The sequence below is a fragment of the Haliotis cracherodii genome, unplaced genomic scaffold (assembly GCF_022045235.1).
Source record: "Haliotis cracherodii isolate W230 unplaced genomic scaffold, xgHalCrac1.p SCAF_1, whole genome shotgun sequence".
NCBI classification, from domain to species: domain Eukaryota; kingdom Metazoa; phylum Mollusca; class Gastropoda; order Lepetellida; family Haliotidae; genus Haliotis; species Haliotis cracherodii.
This window is the reverse complement of record NW_027266264.1, coordinates 88,828,272-88,844,473: the sequence shown is the minus strand read 5'-3', so window position 1 is coordinate 88,844,473 and position 16,202 is coordinate 88,828,272. Positions and strand designations below refer to the sequence as shown.

Here is a 16,202-nt window from a genome sequence, read left to right as displayed (position 1 = left end):
TGTGGACTTTCTGACACTTCAGTTACCAAATACCTTGTGGACTTTCTGACACTTCAGTTATCATCTATCTTGTGGACTTTCTCTGACACTTCCGTTACCAAATATCTTGTGGACTTTCTGACACTTCAGTTACCAAATATCTTGTGGACTTTCTGACACTTCAGTTACCAAATATCTTGTGGATTTTCTGACACCCTGGTTATCATCTATCTTGTGGACTTTCTCTGACACTTCAGTTACCAAATATCTTGTGGACTTTCTGACACTTCAGTTACCAAATATCTTGTGGACTTTCTGACACTTCAGTTACCAAATATCTTGTGGACTTTCTGACACTTCAGTTACCAAATATCTTGTGGACTTTCTGACACTTCAGTTACCAAATATCTTGTGGACTTTCTGACACTTCAGTTACCAAATACCTTGTGGACTTTCTGACACTTCAGTTACCAAATATCTTGTGGACTTTCTGACACTTCAGTTACCAAATATCTTGTGGACTTTCTGACACTTCAGTTATCATCTATCTTGTGGCCTTTCTGACACTTCAGTTACCAATTATCTTCTTGACTTTCTGAAACTTCAGTTACCAAATATCTTGTGGACTTTCTGACATCCAGGTTATCATCTACCCTGTGGACTTTCTGACACTTTAGTTACCAAATATCTTGTGGACTTTCTGACACTTCAGTTATTATCTATCTTGTGGCCTTTCTGACACTTCAATTACTAAATATCTTGTGGACTTTCTGACACTTCAGTTACCAAATATCTTGTGGACTTTCTGACACTTCAGTTACCAAATATCTTGTGGACTTTCTGACACCCTGGTTATCATCTATCTTGTGGACTTTCTGACACTTTAGTTACCAAATATTTTGTGGACTTTCTGACACTTCAGTTACCAAATATCTTGTGGACTTTGACACTTCAGTTACCAAATATCTTGTGGACTTTCTGACACTTCAGTTATCATCTATCTTGTGGACTTTCTGACACTTCAGTTACCAAATATCTTGTGGACTTTCTGACACTTCAGTTATCATCTATCTTGTGGACTTTCTGACACTTCAGTTACCAAATATCTGATGGACTCCCTGTCACCCTGGTTATCATCTATCTTGTAGACTTTCTGACACTTCAGTTACCATATATCTTGTGGACTTTCTGACACTTCAGTTATCATATATCTTGTAGAGTTTCTGACACTTCAGTTACCATATATCTTGTGGACTTTCTGACACTTCAGTTATTATCTACCTTGTAGAGTTTGTGACACTTCAGTTACCATATATCTTGTGGACTTTCTGACACTTCAGTTACCAAATATCTTGTGGACTTTCTGACACTTCAGTTACCAAATACCTTGTGGACTTTCTGACACTTCAGTTACCAAATATCTTGTGGACTTTCTGACACTTCAGTTACCAAATATCTTGTGGACTTTCTGACACTTCAGTTATCATCTATCTTGTGGACTTTCTGACACTTCAGTTACCAATTATCTTCTTGACTTTCTGAAACTTCAGTTACCAAATATCTTGTGGACTTTCTGACATCCAGGTTATCATCTACCCTGTGGACTTTCTGACACTTTAGTTACCAAATATCTTGTGGACTTTCTGACACTTCAGTTATCATCTATCTTGTGGCCTTTCTGACACTTCTGTTACCAAATATCTTGTGGACTTTCTGACACTTCAGTTACCAAATATCTTGTGGACTTTCTGACACCCTGGTTATCATCTATCTTGTGGACTTTCTGACACTTTAGTTACCAAATATTTTGTGGACTTTCTGACACTTCAGTTACCAAATATCTTGTGGACTTTGACACTTCAGTTACCAAATATCTTGTGGACTTTCTGACACTTCAGTTATCATCTATCTTGTGGACTTTCTGACACTTCAGTTACCAAATATCTGATGGACTCCCTGTCACCCTGGTTATCATCTATCTTGTAGACTTTCTGACACTTCAGTTACCATATATCTTGTGGACTTTCTGACACTTCAGTTATCATATATCTTGTAGACTTTCTGACACTTCAGTTACCATATATCTTGTGGACTTTCTGACACTTCAGTTATTATCTACCTTGTAGAGTTTGTGACACTTCAGTTACCATATATCTTGTGGACTTTCTGACACTTCAGTTATCATCTATCTTGTGGACTTTCTGACACTTCAGTTACCATAGATCTTGTGGACTTTCTGACACTTCAGTTATCATCTATCTTGTGGACTTTCTGACACTTCAGTTACCATATATCTTGTGGACTTTCTGACACTTCAGTTACCAAATATCTTGTGGACTTTCTGACACTTCAGTTACCATCTATCTTGTGGACTTTCTGACACTTCAGTTACCAAATATCTTGTGGACTTTCTGACACTTCAGTTACCAAATATCTTGTGGACTTTCTGACACGTCAGTTACCAAATATCTTGTGGACTTTCTGACACTTCAGTTATCATCTATCTCGTGGACTTTCTGACACTTCAGTTATCATCTATCTTGTGGACTTTCTGACACTTCAGTTACCAAATATCTTGTGGACTTTCTGACACTTCAGTTATCATCTATCTTGTAGACTTTCTGACACTTCAGTTACCATATATCTTGTGGACTTTCTGACACTTCAGTTATCATCTATCTTGTGGACTTTCTGACTTTTTGGTTATCATGTACCTTGTGTAATCTCCTACACTCTGGTTATCATATACTGAACTGCAAAAGAAACATCACCCCTAGTAACATTGCATGAAAAGTTGTCATTTAAATATCTGGGTAAATTTTGTCCCAAAAAGTTTTTGTCCAGAAATATGAAATTTGATGATAAAAAAACAAAGCAGATGACAATAAAACCGATCGTCCAAACAAATCACGGCAACAGCCATGGTAACCCGATGCACTTGAGTTCCGTGTGAATTGAAATGTACATGCGTTCCCTCATTTCTTGCCCTATAAAAATCCACCCAGATCGGATAACATTCATTATTGAATTGCTATCACATGCCAAAATTGACAAGAAATCAGCGACACCAAGCTTTTGAATGATTATAAGCTGGACAAACCGCCCAGCAAGTAGCCAATGCATTTCAAATCCACGTAAGGACGATATACAGGCTAAATGACCGACAACGTAGTGGAAGACCATATGTCACCACCCGACGTCAGGATCGTCAGATTGTGTGACAGCATCTTCAAGATCGCTTTGTTACTGCTGCGGAAACTGTTTGACAGACCATGGGGACACACCAGTGACACATTAGTGCGGACACCGTGCGCCGACGATTGACGAGAGACACCTCCACTGTCACAGGCCACACCAAGGACCCAATCTCACACCATGTCATCACCGGGACCGTCTTCAGTGGGCAACGCAGCACCAGCATTGGCGCCACCAGCAGTGGAGAAGAGTCCTCTTCTCAGGCGAGAGCCTTTACTGTATCTCAACTGCAAATGGCAGAGAGAGAGTCTGGCGACGCCATTGGGAGCATCATTTGGATGCTTTTGTTGTTGAGAGAGACACGTGGGGTGGTCCAAGCATCATGGTGTGGGGTTGAGTTGGTCTTGCACAGAGGGTCGGCCCTGTGGTCTTCCAGAACATCGGTCCAGGGAGAGGCAATGGTGTCACAGCAGCTCGGTACATTGATCAAGTCTTGAGGCACGCCATACCTCATTTGGCATGCCATTTTCTCAGAGCCTAGTGTTGTGTTTCACTTTAAGAACATTTGACACTTTAATTTCAACCTTGATGATAAGTTTTGCCAAGTTTCAAAACGTCCTCTTTACTGCCAACATATCTAATAGTTGTGAGGGAAACCCTATCCCTCATCAGAGTCACTACTGCGCATGCGCAAAGCGGGAATGACCTCACTTCTTTCATGTGTGTCCAGATGACAACAAGGAAAATCTTTTGTTGCATACATCTGTACGCGTAATTGCTATTCCACACTTACAAGCCACACTAGATCATCTCAAGCTTCACTAAAGATAAGCAGTGAGTGGCTCTACAAGCAGAGAACAGGGGTATAAGAGGGCTGAAGGCTCTTGTAAGTAATTAGTTAGAGAACGTGTTGTGGGATGAGGACTTCTTCCCAAAAACAGACGCCCCTCAAATCCCTGGTGACCCTCACCCTAGATGCCTATCATGCAAGAAAAGCAGTTGCACGCAAAAAGCAAGGTGCAGCTATTGTGAACCTTTGTCTAAGGAGAAGTTTGAAAAACTTTCTAAGGCATGGCTCAATGACCCTGATTATAAGAAGAACACTAGAGTGTCAGCAAAATATTCATCTGCTTCATGTAAGAAAGTGATTAAGTCCGTTGTGACTGCTAAAGATAATCACGTGGGTAACAAGCGAGTGTCGCGTGGGGACACGTCTCGCCTTCTGAGGAGAAGAGATCTCGTCACTCATTCCACTCTCCCAATATAGTTAAGGAATCGATGTACCTTTCAGGTTTTAATGTAACGAATCGCGTACATCTGGAAGCAACTGGTAAGGTGGATAATCTAGGTTTGGAAGAAGCAACCGATTTCCACTCTATGCCACGAGCAGGGGGTGCGGTTCTATCGCTAACACTGGTTCTTCATGCACTGGGGACTCTACTACAGGGGATAGTTACAAACCAAATAATTATTCCATTAAAGATATCATTGCAGAACTTAATAATCTGATGCCAGCCTTAAAACCAGATAACAAAGACAAAACGGCTGCCAAACCCTTGTTAGAACATGCTGAGTATGAAGAACCTGTCAGCAAGACTGAAGAATTTCATACACTGACCTGTCCGTCACATATTGATGACATCATCAAGAAAATCGAAGCATCATTGAACGCTTCATCGGCGCATAATATCAGACTTGGTATGCTGGCTATCAATAAAAGTGCTTACAGGACACACGATGCCCCCTTCACACAACAGCCTAGTATTGATGAAGATTTCTATGATTTGGTTAAGAAACCTAATACCAGGATGCACGTTAACATCAATAAACAGATGATTAATATCAGTTCATATATTAACTGGATTGCAGCTGGAATTCGCCACGTCATTCCCTCAAACAATCAGAGCGAAGGTCTTCCCTTAGACATCCCCACGGAGATGACACTACAGCAGACTGGGTTTATTCACAGCTCACTGGACCATATGCTGAAGATGCAGGAAGATCTTCAATCAGCACAAGTTTGGATGTCAGCACAGTTCCTGCTCATGCAAAGAAATCATCTACTACAGCAAGTTCATCATATGATCCCAGAGCCATTAAGAAGATCCATGCTATCACAGCCTATTACAGCTCCACAGATATTCAACGGCAGACTGAAGTCAGTGAAGGAAGCCATTGCATCATCAACTAGTCAGAAGTTTCAAGAATCCACATTCTCACTGGCATCAAAGATCCAGAAACGGCCTGCAGAGCTTCAGCATCAACAACAGAATCCTAGATCTCATCATGTGAATTCTGGAGGGGATTCCTTTCAAGCCTCTAAATGGAGGGACAGATCGTTTCACTCCAAGTATAGGAACTACAAAGATGATCATCCAACTTCACAGAGAGGAAGAGGCAGAGGCAGAGGCAGTCTCAGAGGGGGATGCCACTGGAATGACTCAACCAGAGATCTACAGATTCCTTCAGATCCTACCGAATTTGCCTGCCCAGTGGACAACGTTTTAGAACTTCAGAAGATCAATGCTACAACCACATTGAATCCCGTCGAGCAAGCCTGTCTCACAGACATCGACCCAAGACTACCCAAGTTCAGCACTTACCCTATTCCGGGACCAGTCGGAAGTCGTCTTATGCAGTACTCAGACAACTGGGAAGCAATCACAGACGACTCATGGCTACTCAAGGAGTAAGAAGAGCCTACAAACTTCATTTCTTAAAATGCCCAAGACTAGTCATCGATCCTACTGGACCCCGATACCATCTATCAGGACGAAAGTTAATTGCAGCAGAGGTGGCTATACGAAAACTACTTGGAAAGAGAGCTATCAGCATCTTAAAGGAGTCAGACACGACTCTCGGATTCTACTCCCCAGTATTCCTGGTACCAAAGAAGAATTCTTCAGAGATGCGATTAATCATAGATCTAAAAAGATTATCTGGAAAAGCCTCTCAAGTGTCAGATGGAATCTGTCAAGAAGTTGAAGAATGCCTTAAGAAAAGCAGATTGGATGATAAGCATAAACCTCCAAGACGCCTTTCTTCATGTCCCCATCCATCCAAGTCATCATCATTATCTGCGCTTCACAGTCAACAGTCAGAGATACCAGTTCAGGGTACTTCCATTCAGCATATCCCTCACACCATGGTTATTCACCAGCATCACCAATCCCATCATCGGATTCGCCCATATAAAGCTCATAAGGCTACATGGATATATAGACGATTTCCTATCAGCCGATCAGGACAAATCACAAATCAGATTAAATACAGTGTGCCTTATTCAACTACTTACACACTTAGGTTTCCTGGTTCACCCTCAAAAATCAGAATTAGTACCCACACAGGGCATCACCTACATAGGTTCAAGATTTCTACTCAACAAGGGTAGTAGCCCCTCCAGAGGACAGATATTCAAGAGTAGAAGACATGATATCAAGCGCACTCGATCAGCCCATCAAATCGGGACGCTGGTGGATGTCTTGCCTCGGCACGCTCACCTCTATCCAAGATCTAACTTACAGAGGCAGACTACAGTTACGTCCCCTGCAAAATTGGATGAATATCACCAAAGACCAAGAGGTGGAAGCCTTAATTCAACCCCCACAAGTTTGAATCTCAGAACTTCATTGCTGACTCGTCAAAATGTCATGCCCGGCATTCCACTCTCATATCCCACCACCCTACATCAACTCTACACAGATGCGTCAGGAGAGTGTTGGGGTGCCCATATGGACGATGTTACAATACAGGGAAAATGGTCCACCCAAGAAAAGGAGTTACACATATCTAGCCCTAGAAGCATGGCAAGATCGTCTGCACCACTCGTCAGTAACAGATTGCTACAGACAGATTACCTATCCCGGAAAAACAAGATAGTACCCACGGAATGGTCACTACATCCTGAAATATTCAAATGGATAACCTTCCTATGGGATACTCCAAACCTAGATCTATTCACCACATGTCTCAACAACAAACTACCAGTCTACGTTAGCCCTGTACCAGACATGCTAGCTCTCCAGGTCGATGCTATATCTATGGACTGGGAGGGAATGTTCGCTTACGCATTTCGCCCATGGGCTCTTCTAGACAGAGTTCTGGAGAAAATAGAAGAGACAGAAATAATTCTCATAGCCCCGGCATAGCCAAACAGAGCTTGGTTTCTAAGGTTACTACCCCTCCTAGTGGAAGAACCGCTGAAACTCCCGGTACGTCACGATTTACTGACACAGACATATTTTTACAATCTCCACCTTCACGCTTTGAAATTATCTCAAATAAGATGCAAACAGCCGGTTACTCTAAATCAGCTGCATGAAGAGTGGCAAGCTCATGGAGACCAGCATTATCTGCACTATACAATAACAGATGGGACAAGTTGGTCGAGTGGAGAATAAGAAATTATTTAGATGTGGAGATAACTATACCTATAGTTGCTGAATTCTTGCTCTATCTCAGAGACAACAAGAAATTGTGACATGGCACTATAGAAGGCTATAGATCCGCCCTGGCATCATGCAGTATTACAACACGATGGCCTATCTATAGGTACCAACCCAGTACTGAATCGACTCATGAAGTCTTTTGCACTGGAAGACATTAAAACACCTCGTGTATTTCCAAAATGGGATCTATCTATAGTATTGTCAGCATTGATGAAACCACCTTATGAACCCATGAGTAGTACGACATTACTATTAGTTTCCAGGAAGACCGCCTTTCTCCTAGCAATGGCCACTGTGGCTCGTGTTTCAGAATTACACGCTATTGACATTTCCACTGTAACTCATACCCAAGAATGGAAATCACTGTCGTTCAGATCACTTCCAGATTTTATTGCCAAAAACCAGTCGTCAACCTTTGGCCCACTCGGACACCAGCCTTAAGTAAAAGTGTGGACTATCTGGACAGATTACTTTGTCCTATAAGAGCCTTGAGATACTTCATTACAGCAACTCAACCCCACAGAAAGCAGAGAAAAAGCCTTTTTATCTCTTGCAAACCCTCGCCAGAAAAGAAAATTTCAGAATACCTCATGAACTCAGGGTAAGTTGACCTTTGTACTTAGTTTGCTGTTGGATAGTAGACAAGTCAAGTGGCAACACTGCAATCGTAGATCATAAGGATATAAGTGATATACGGTTTCTACATGATAATCTAGGATGTATGATGTATTACCACTGGAAGTGACGTCATGGGAGACGTCACGCACGGACTAACGTCAAAATATGTTAAATATCACTATCCAAAAGGGCATAACGGAAAACTATGTCATAAGGTGATATGAGATCATAGAAGACATATATCGCAAAACGAGGAGATTGAATGACAACCGGAAGTGACGTCACAGGTGATGTCATCCCTGGAAGTGACGTAATAATATGTCTAAGTATCACATTTGTGGCTAAGTATATGTATATTATATCCATAATAGGACATTGTTTTCTCTATGTCTAGCCTTGAAAGTTAGGTTATTAGACATATCCCGTTTGGTCCCTTTTGAATACAATCCTTGTATTCCCACTTCACAAAAGCCAAATATATAAGGGATGCTAGATACCAGATCCCACCGGTCCCTCTGGTGTATACTGGCTATGGTGTAATAGAGGTTGGGTATTCACAAGAATTATCTAACAATAGTTATCATTGTGTATAATTCTAAGAATACTACCTCTATTACATCAGGAATTAATCCCCCCCACCTCCTCAGATATCTGCATCCAGTTGATGAGGATCATTGGTTGAAAGAAGTGAGGTGATTCCAGCCTTGCGCGGTGGCGTCTCTGACAAGGGATAGGGTTTCCCTCACAACTATTAGATATGTTGGCAGTGAAGAGGACGTCTGTTGAAAATGTATTAAAAAATTGTAGTGTGGTTCTCAGCATAAACAGGAATTTATGGCTATGATGTAATAGAGGTAGTATTCTTAGAATTATACACAATGATAACTATTGTTAGATATTCCAGTAATCAAATATCTTGTGAAATCTCCTATACTCCAGTAATCAAATATCTTGTGGAATCTCTTCTACTATGGCTACCATATATCTTGTGGAATCTCTTCTAATCTGGATACCATATATCTTGTGGAATCTCTTCTAATCTGGATACCATATATCTTGTGGAATCTCTTCCACTCTGGCTACCATATATCTTGTGGAATCTCTTCTACTCTGGCTACCATATATCTTGTGGAATTTCTTCCACTCTGGCTACCATATATCTTGAGGAATCTCTTCTACTCTGGCTACCATATATCTTGTGGAATCTCTTCTACTCTGGCTACCATATATCTTGTGGAATCTCTTCTACTCTGGCTACCATATATCTTGTGGAATCTCTTCTAATCTGGATACCATATATCTTGTGGAATCTCTTCCACTCTGGCTACCATATATCTTGTGGAATCTCTTCTACTCTGGCTACCATATATCTTGTGGAATCTCTTCTACTCTGGCTACCATATATCTTGTGGAATCTCTTCTAATCTGGATAGCATATATCTTGTGGAATTCTCGACTGCCTGGTTCTCACATATCTTGTGGAATCTCCTATACTCTGGTTCTCACATATCTTGTAAAATCTCTTCTACTCTAGATACCATATATCTTGTGGAATCTCTTCTAATCTGGATACCATATATCTTGTGGAATCTCTTCTACTCTGGTTATCAAATATCTTGTGGAATCCTCGACTGCCTGGTTATCATATATCGTGTGGTATCTCTGGCTACCATATATCTTGTAGATGGAATGACAATCCAGTCGTCATATATGTTATGATCTCCCAGAAAACTTTGGAATATGGGGAATCTATGGTTGTCAGGTGATTATGGAGTACAGGGGACTGTTGGTCGTCAGATAAATACTACCGTATTTTCTTGAGTATAGTGCGCACCCATGCATAATGCACACACCCCTCTAGCGGATTCAGTATTTTGGATAAGAAAAAAAATTCGCTTATCAATGCAGAAAAAAATGACACCGTACCCCTTCAGCGAAGTCAGGTAAACGAAGGGGGGATGAGAAACTTGGTCAGTACTAATTCGAAATTTGAGATAAAAAATCACCAGTCATGTTGATTTACCTTTTAAATTGTATTTTGTGTTCTGCTAGGCATTGTTTTCCATCCAAGGATTGAGATTACCTTGTGTAGTTTCTCTCGTAAACTAAGCCGGAAAAAGCAATCAGCAGTACACACATTTTCTTGGAATCTACCGGTGATTCGGTCAAGACACACCCAATGATATAACTTTACACGATTTTAATGCTAGAATCGGCAAAAATTGTATCTGAAACTATTTTTTTATCATGAATAATATATCCAATATCTAGTTAATTTAGTTGCAGCTTTTACTAAACATATTAAAAATAATAATAACCCTAAGCAAAGCAGCTTATCACTATTGCCAGTTATTATTTTTCACATTGAACCAGTCTGAACAGTCACCGTCAAGGCACCCATGCACGTGATCGCGTGATCGCGTGATTGCGAGAACTACGTGTTGACATAGAGTCGTCAAACTATAACAAATATAACTTTTAACGAGTCAAAGTATGGCATTTATGATACATGTATCCATTCTCTGTCAACTAAAGTTCGTTTCAAGGCGTCAATAGCGATAATCTGACCATGGTTGCCGTTAATAATGGTGGGTTGTGGGATCTTCCGATCGGTTCACACACGATTTCACCGAAATTAATTAAATCAATATTAAAAGGAAATTTGAATAAAATTAATGAAATAAGTTACAAACATAAGTCCAGATATACAAAGAACACTTTTTATAGCCAGACAGTGTAATTACATGATTAATTTGCATACTTCAGTATGGAATTGTTGACATGATATTTTCAGTGTTCCGTGCTCGCGGTAATGTCTTTCCATGGGGTGGGTGGGTGGGGGGGGACATCAAAACTCATTATTTCATGTATAATGCGCACCCCCCTCTACACGGCTGTGTTTTTTTTTTAAAAAGTGCGCACTACACTCAAGAAAATACGGTAACATGAATTCATTAATAAATTTACACCAGAAGTGCCAGTTTTCTTAACAACTTCCCCTGCAAAGTGCAATCCTGTTTTTGTCTGGCCCAGTAAGAATGATGATCGATGAGAGGCAGAATGTGAAGTCCCTGTTGAATTATCCAGTTTGAACAGGAGACACATATTTAAATTTTAGTAACACATGAAATTTGTTTTTTGTTGTCAACCAAGCTGCCAAACTTTACGGTTGTGGTGGAATATTGAATCAATATGCCAAAATAACATATACAGTGTGCAAGCCGGCATCAGGCAGGACAGGCAAAATATACATAGAGTGCCGGACCACTCATTTTCAAAAGAAAAAATCGGCACACAAGTTTGTTTTAATTCAGTACAAGTCCTTAAGTATTAAGTTAAGTTTAATGTGTTATAAATTGTAGAAATTAACCACTTTGGTCCATCCCATTAATGTTTTACTCTGATACCCATCCACATGACTTCCTGAAGACCCCCCTACACAATGTCGCATCCTGAACCGTGCGCAAACTTTGTCACTCAGTCTAAATAAAGGATCTATGGATTCTTTGACCAAACTAATGACAGGTCTTTAAATTGATTCAGCCTCATTTCTTTTCCGGCTTGATTTGGGAATTTCGTTTGCCATTTTAACATGTATAATATTTAAATTTACACCTGTTATATACTTGTTTCAGATTGACAAAATTCTTTCAAGAATTACCTTGTTTTCCTAATCAACAGTGCCTATGAAATTTTACCAAAAGAATTTAAAATTATTTAGATAGGTTGTTGACCCTACTACAGGTTTTGTACCATGTGAACCTAATTACAAAGTAGTTAATAATCACTTGTTTTTTTGTGATGGCAATAATTACAGATGTTGATCTTTGAGTGATAAAATGAAATTAAAAAGTTATTTATATTTATGAAAAACATACTTAATCAGGCTGTAATTGATCTTTATTGTTTTTACAATTTATATACTTAGACTCAATTATCCAGATATTCATTATTCACCCACATCTAGGGTGAGCATCTCTCTTTTAGTGCTATGTGACATTAAACAAGAACTGAATACTATCGTCTAAACTTGTAGTTTCTTCACACTGTTTCTGATATATCCAGACTAAAATATCCAACACCCTCTGTAGAGTGTATGAACACCATCTTGATGTTATTTAGCCCTACTGCTGCCCCAACTAGCAGCATGTTCACATTGCATCGAACTTTCTTCTGTGATAAAATGAAGCCAGAATGGGAACAGCAGTTGACACGATCAGAGACAGAGGCCTCTGTTAGTGAGCGGGCGTCTAATAGGTGAAGAACAAATAAGAAAAAATGAAATATGAATAAAGATAAACTAACCTGCTGAAAATATCATATGTTGTATTTGTGATACCAAGTCTGCTGAATGAACCTCCTGCTATTCAAAAGTACTTTACAACTAAAAAGTTGTTGCATTATATAGGATAGGATTACTGGACATAAACTGAATAACGAACCTGGAGGTGGTTCATTTCTTGTCATTCAAAAGAACTGAATAACTACGCAGCTTTTGGACAACGTGAGATGAACCTGTACTCATTTAAAACCTGAGTTTCAGTGTATTTGACCACATTGCTGTAGTTGTTTAATATACATAATAAATGGAATTGAATAACGAATCTGCAGCTGGCCTCTTTTTCATTACTCGAACGAACCCGCTGCTAACTTCAGTCTGCCCCCATGGCACTCCTCATGAATCTGTCTCACTGCATGAGATCCTTTAAACAATAGGAACCCATGTCATTATCAGGGAATATATTTCTTTTATCCAACAGTGTTCTTAATAAGCATTGTGATTTGGTTCCTTACTTTAGTTTTCTGAATTTCAATATTTTTTTTCAAAGATGTACAGTCAAGTCCCGTTAATCGGACATCGTTGGTTGCATATGATTATGTCAGATTAACGAGAATGTCGGATAAACAAAATTAAGTAGTATCAACGTTCGTGATCGAAAATCGGACAACTACACTATAGGTAACGATACAAACAAGAAATAAAAAATGAAAAATGAAATATTCATATTGTTATATTACATTGTTAGAGGAATATGTTTTCTAATCATGCAAACTCTAAAGCTTAGCACAAAATAACTGTTACAGACTGTATGACTTATTCAAAATAATTTAAAAAGGATAGACTGGAATGGAAGTCACCAGTTTGAAACTGGTACCGCAAAGCTTGTGAAAGCTGCTTTCTTAGTGGCTCACGTTGACTTCCTGTTAAACGTCATTTCATTGGTCGGTCATAGTTTGCGAAAGGTTGTTATGTTGTGACCTGTAATGGTATGTCCTTGGCAATAGCGAGAACTTGTATCTAATTTTAATTAGAATGAGGTAATCTAAGCATGTGATTAATCCTGTATTTAAAGCATTAATTGTTTATTGTTAAGCAAGTTTATCTCTGCATCGGTTGTAATATGCAGCTACCAGCCGATTCGTTTCGCATCAAAACACTGGCTGTGTACTCGTGGGCAGATGACCACGGAGTACACTGATCAAAGTGTCGGATTAACGAGACTGATTAATGAGTGATTTCGGTAATTCGCTGCAAATTTGGTCGGAGTCGGAGTGCAAGACTGTCAGATTAACGGGTCTAAATAGCACTGATTTAATCAGTTCCTATCATTAGTGTCGGGTAAAGCCGATTGTCAGATTAACGAGGGTCAGATTAACGAGACTTGACCGTATTTGTAACTGAAAGAAACTATTTTTTTTTTTCACAGCAAACTTATTTAAAATATTTATATGCTATTAGGAAATATTTCAGTTTTTCCTTAATTTAAAAAGTTTCTTTGGTCACTATTTGAAGAAAAATATTCTTGAATATTGCATATGTGCAGTGATGTCAAAGGTAGGATTTTCCAATTTTGCACCTACTTTGAGTTTTATTGCCCTTAGCAGCATCTTCACTTTGGTGACACCAACTATTACGTTGTGAGGTTAAATCAAGGTCAAAATTCATAATACTGCAAAACATGCAACATACATGTAAGGAAACACTGCAAATTTCAATTATGCAAAATGTCAATACATTTTGAAACAATTGATGTCTGATTGATAATCATTAATGTGGAGCCGAGAAAAATGGGGATATGTGAAAGTTAAAGACTAAAAAGAAAAAAATGTTTAACATATTGGTGTATTTTCCGGACAATAGTGTGCACCCCCTCTACATACCAGGTGTGCAGTATTTTGGATGTATTATGTGCAGTATAAAACTACACGTGTCTGTTCAGGTGAACAAACATGTAATGACAAACTTGGTCAATAAAATTATGAAATTTGTGATAAAACATCAGCAGACATGATTATATTCCATGTACATTGTATCTCTTGTTCTGCTAGACATTGTTTCATACGAGGAGATTAAGCCGAAAATAGCAATCAGCCGTACACACATTTTCTCCTACATCTACCTGTGATTCAAGAAATACTCATTAAAATAACTTGAAAGAATTTTGAAGCAATGATCAGTAGAAATTGTATCTAAAACAATTATTATAGCAGGAATAAGATATTTCAGTATCGTGTGATTTCAGTTGCAGTTTTTACTCTTGACATTTAAAACAATAATAACTATAATCACTTTGGTACAGCTGATTGCTTTTGCTGGAGATTTTTAACAGCTTGACCAGTCACAGTTGAGGCTTCCTGTGGTCCTGCTTTTCTTATTGCAAAGTGAGTGAGTATGGTTTTACTCTACTTTTAGCAATATTAAGGCAATTTTGCGGCAGAGACACAAGAAGTGGGCTTCACACATTGTACCCATGTGGGAAATCGAACTCAGGTCTCGGCAGGACGAGTGAACACTTTAACCACTAGGCTACCCTAACACCCCTTTGATTGCAATGACATTATGTAAACACATAATAGTCAACAACAAACAACTATAACAAACATAGCTTTTAACGAGTCAGAGAGTGGCATTTATGGTATATGTATGCATTTTCTTTCAACTAAGTCAATAGCGGTAATCTGATAGTGGTTGCTGTAAATAATGGTGGATGCTGCAATCTGCTCAGCTGTACTGAAGGAAATTTGAATAAACAATATAATGAAAACAACAGACTTGCTGCACATTCAACTTCAGAATGATACATGGAGAAAGGGCTGAATCATGGTCAAACATGACTTTTTCATTTGCCACCATGGCAACCTTGTTTAAAATCGGATTGGACTTCTGTGAGCAGCTTTTAGAGACAAAATGGCTTGGTCATTCATACACAGTGTCAGGCCTTGTTGTTTTAGGAGATGTTGAAAATATAGTGAAAATATGAAAAACACAAGAGAAAGGAGTACGTTAAAGTCAAAGCTCATAAGTGGATCAAAAATCTTAATATGCCAAAAACATATTAAAATTCTAAAAACATACTTGTTGCCTATCCAGTTTCATAATGATACATGCAGAAATGGCTGAGTTATGGCCAAAAATGACATTTCAATATGTCCACCTTTGGCAGGACTGTTTAACATCTTACTGGAACTCTGTGAAGTGCATTAAGAGACACCACAGCTGGGATCTGTCCTACAGAGTTTAAGCTGCAGAGACCTTTTAATTTCAGTGGAGGTGTCACAAATGTAACAGACAGACAATTGGCCATGACTTTAAGTCTTGTAGACTAAAGAAAGCATGCACATATACCTTAACAATTATGGCAACACATGAATGAATAATGACAACCTGTCTTGTTTTGTTCAGAAAGACTTGTTTAACCTGTTTCATATTCAGCCTTTAAAATATGTCTGTATGCTGCTTGACTTATATACTAGTAAACGAAATCCTATCTCTGATGCTAGTCAGATTCATCGCAGCTATTTTGAAAGAACTAATCCAAAGAACTGGTACTGTAAGCTGCGACAAGCATCCCTGGTGCCGATGTTGCGGAGAGGGAGGCGTTCATAACTATGACAATGTTTGATGATCGCCAAGTAACAGCTGTGGAGCTAACAATCAGTGTAGTAATTCACCTATATTGT

At 39.1% G+C, this 16,202-nt stretch overlaps 1 protein-coding gene across 4 annotated transcripts in view; it reads right to left on the bottom strand.

Moving 5' to 3' along the window:
• Positions 1-16,202, bottom strand: part of LOC139470447 (kin of IRRE-like protein 2) — a 323,048-nt gene that overhangs the window by 28,021 nt on the left and 278,825 nt on the right. The window lies entirely within an intron of this gene.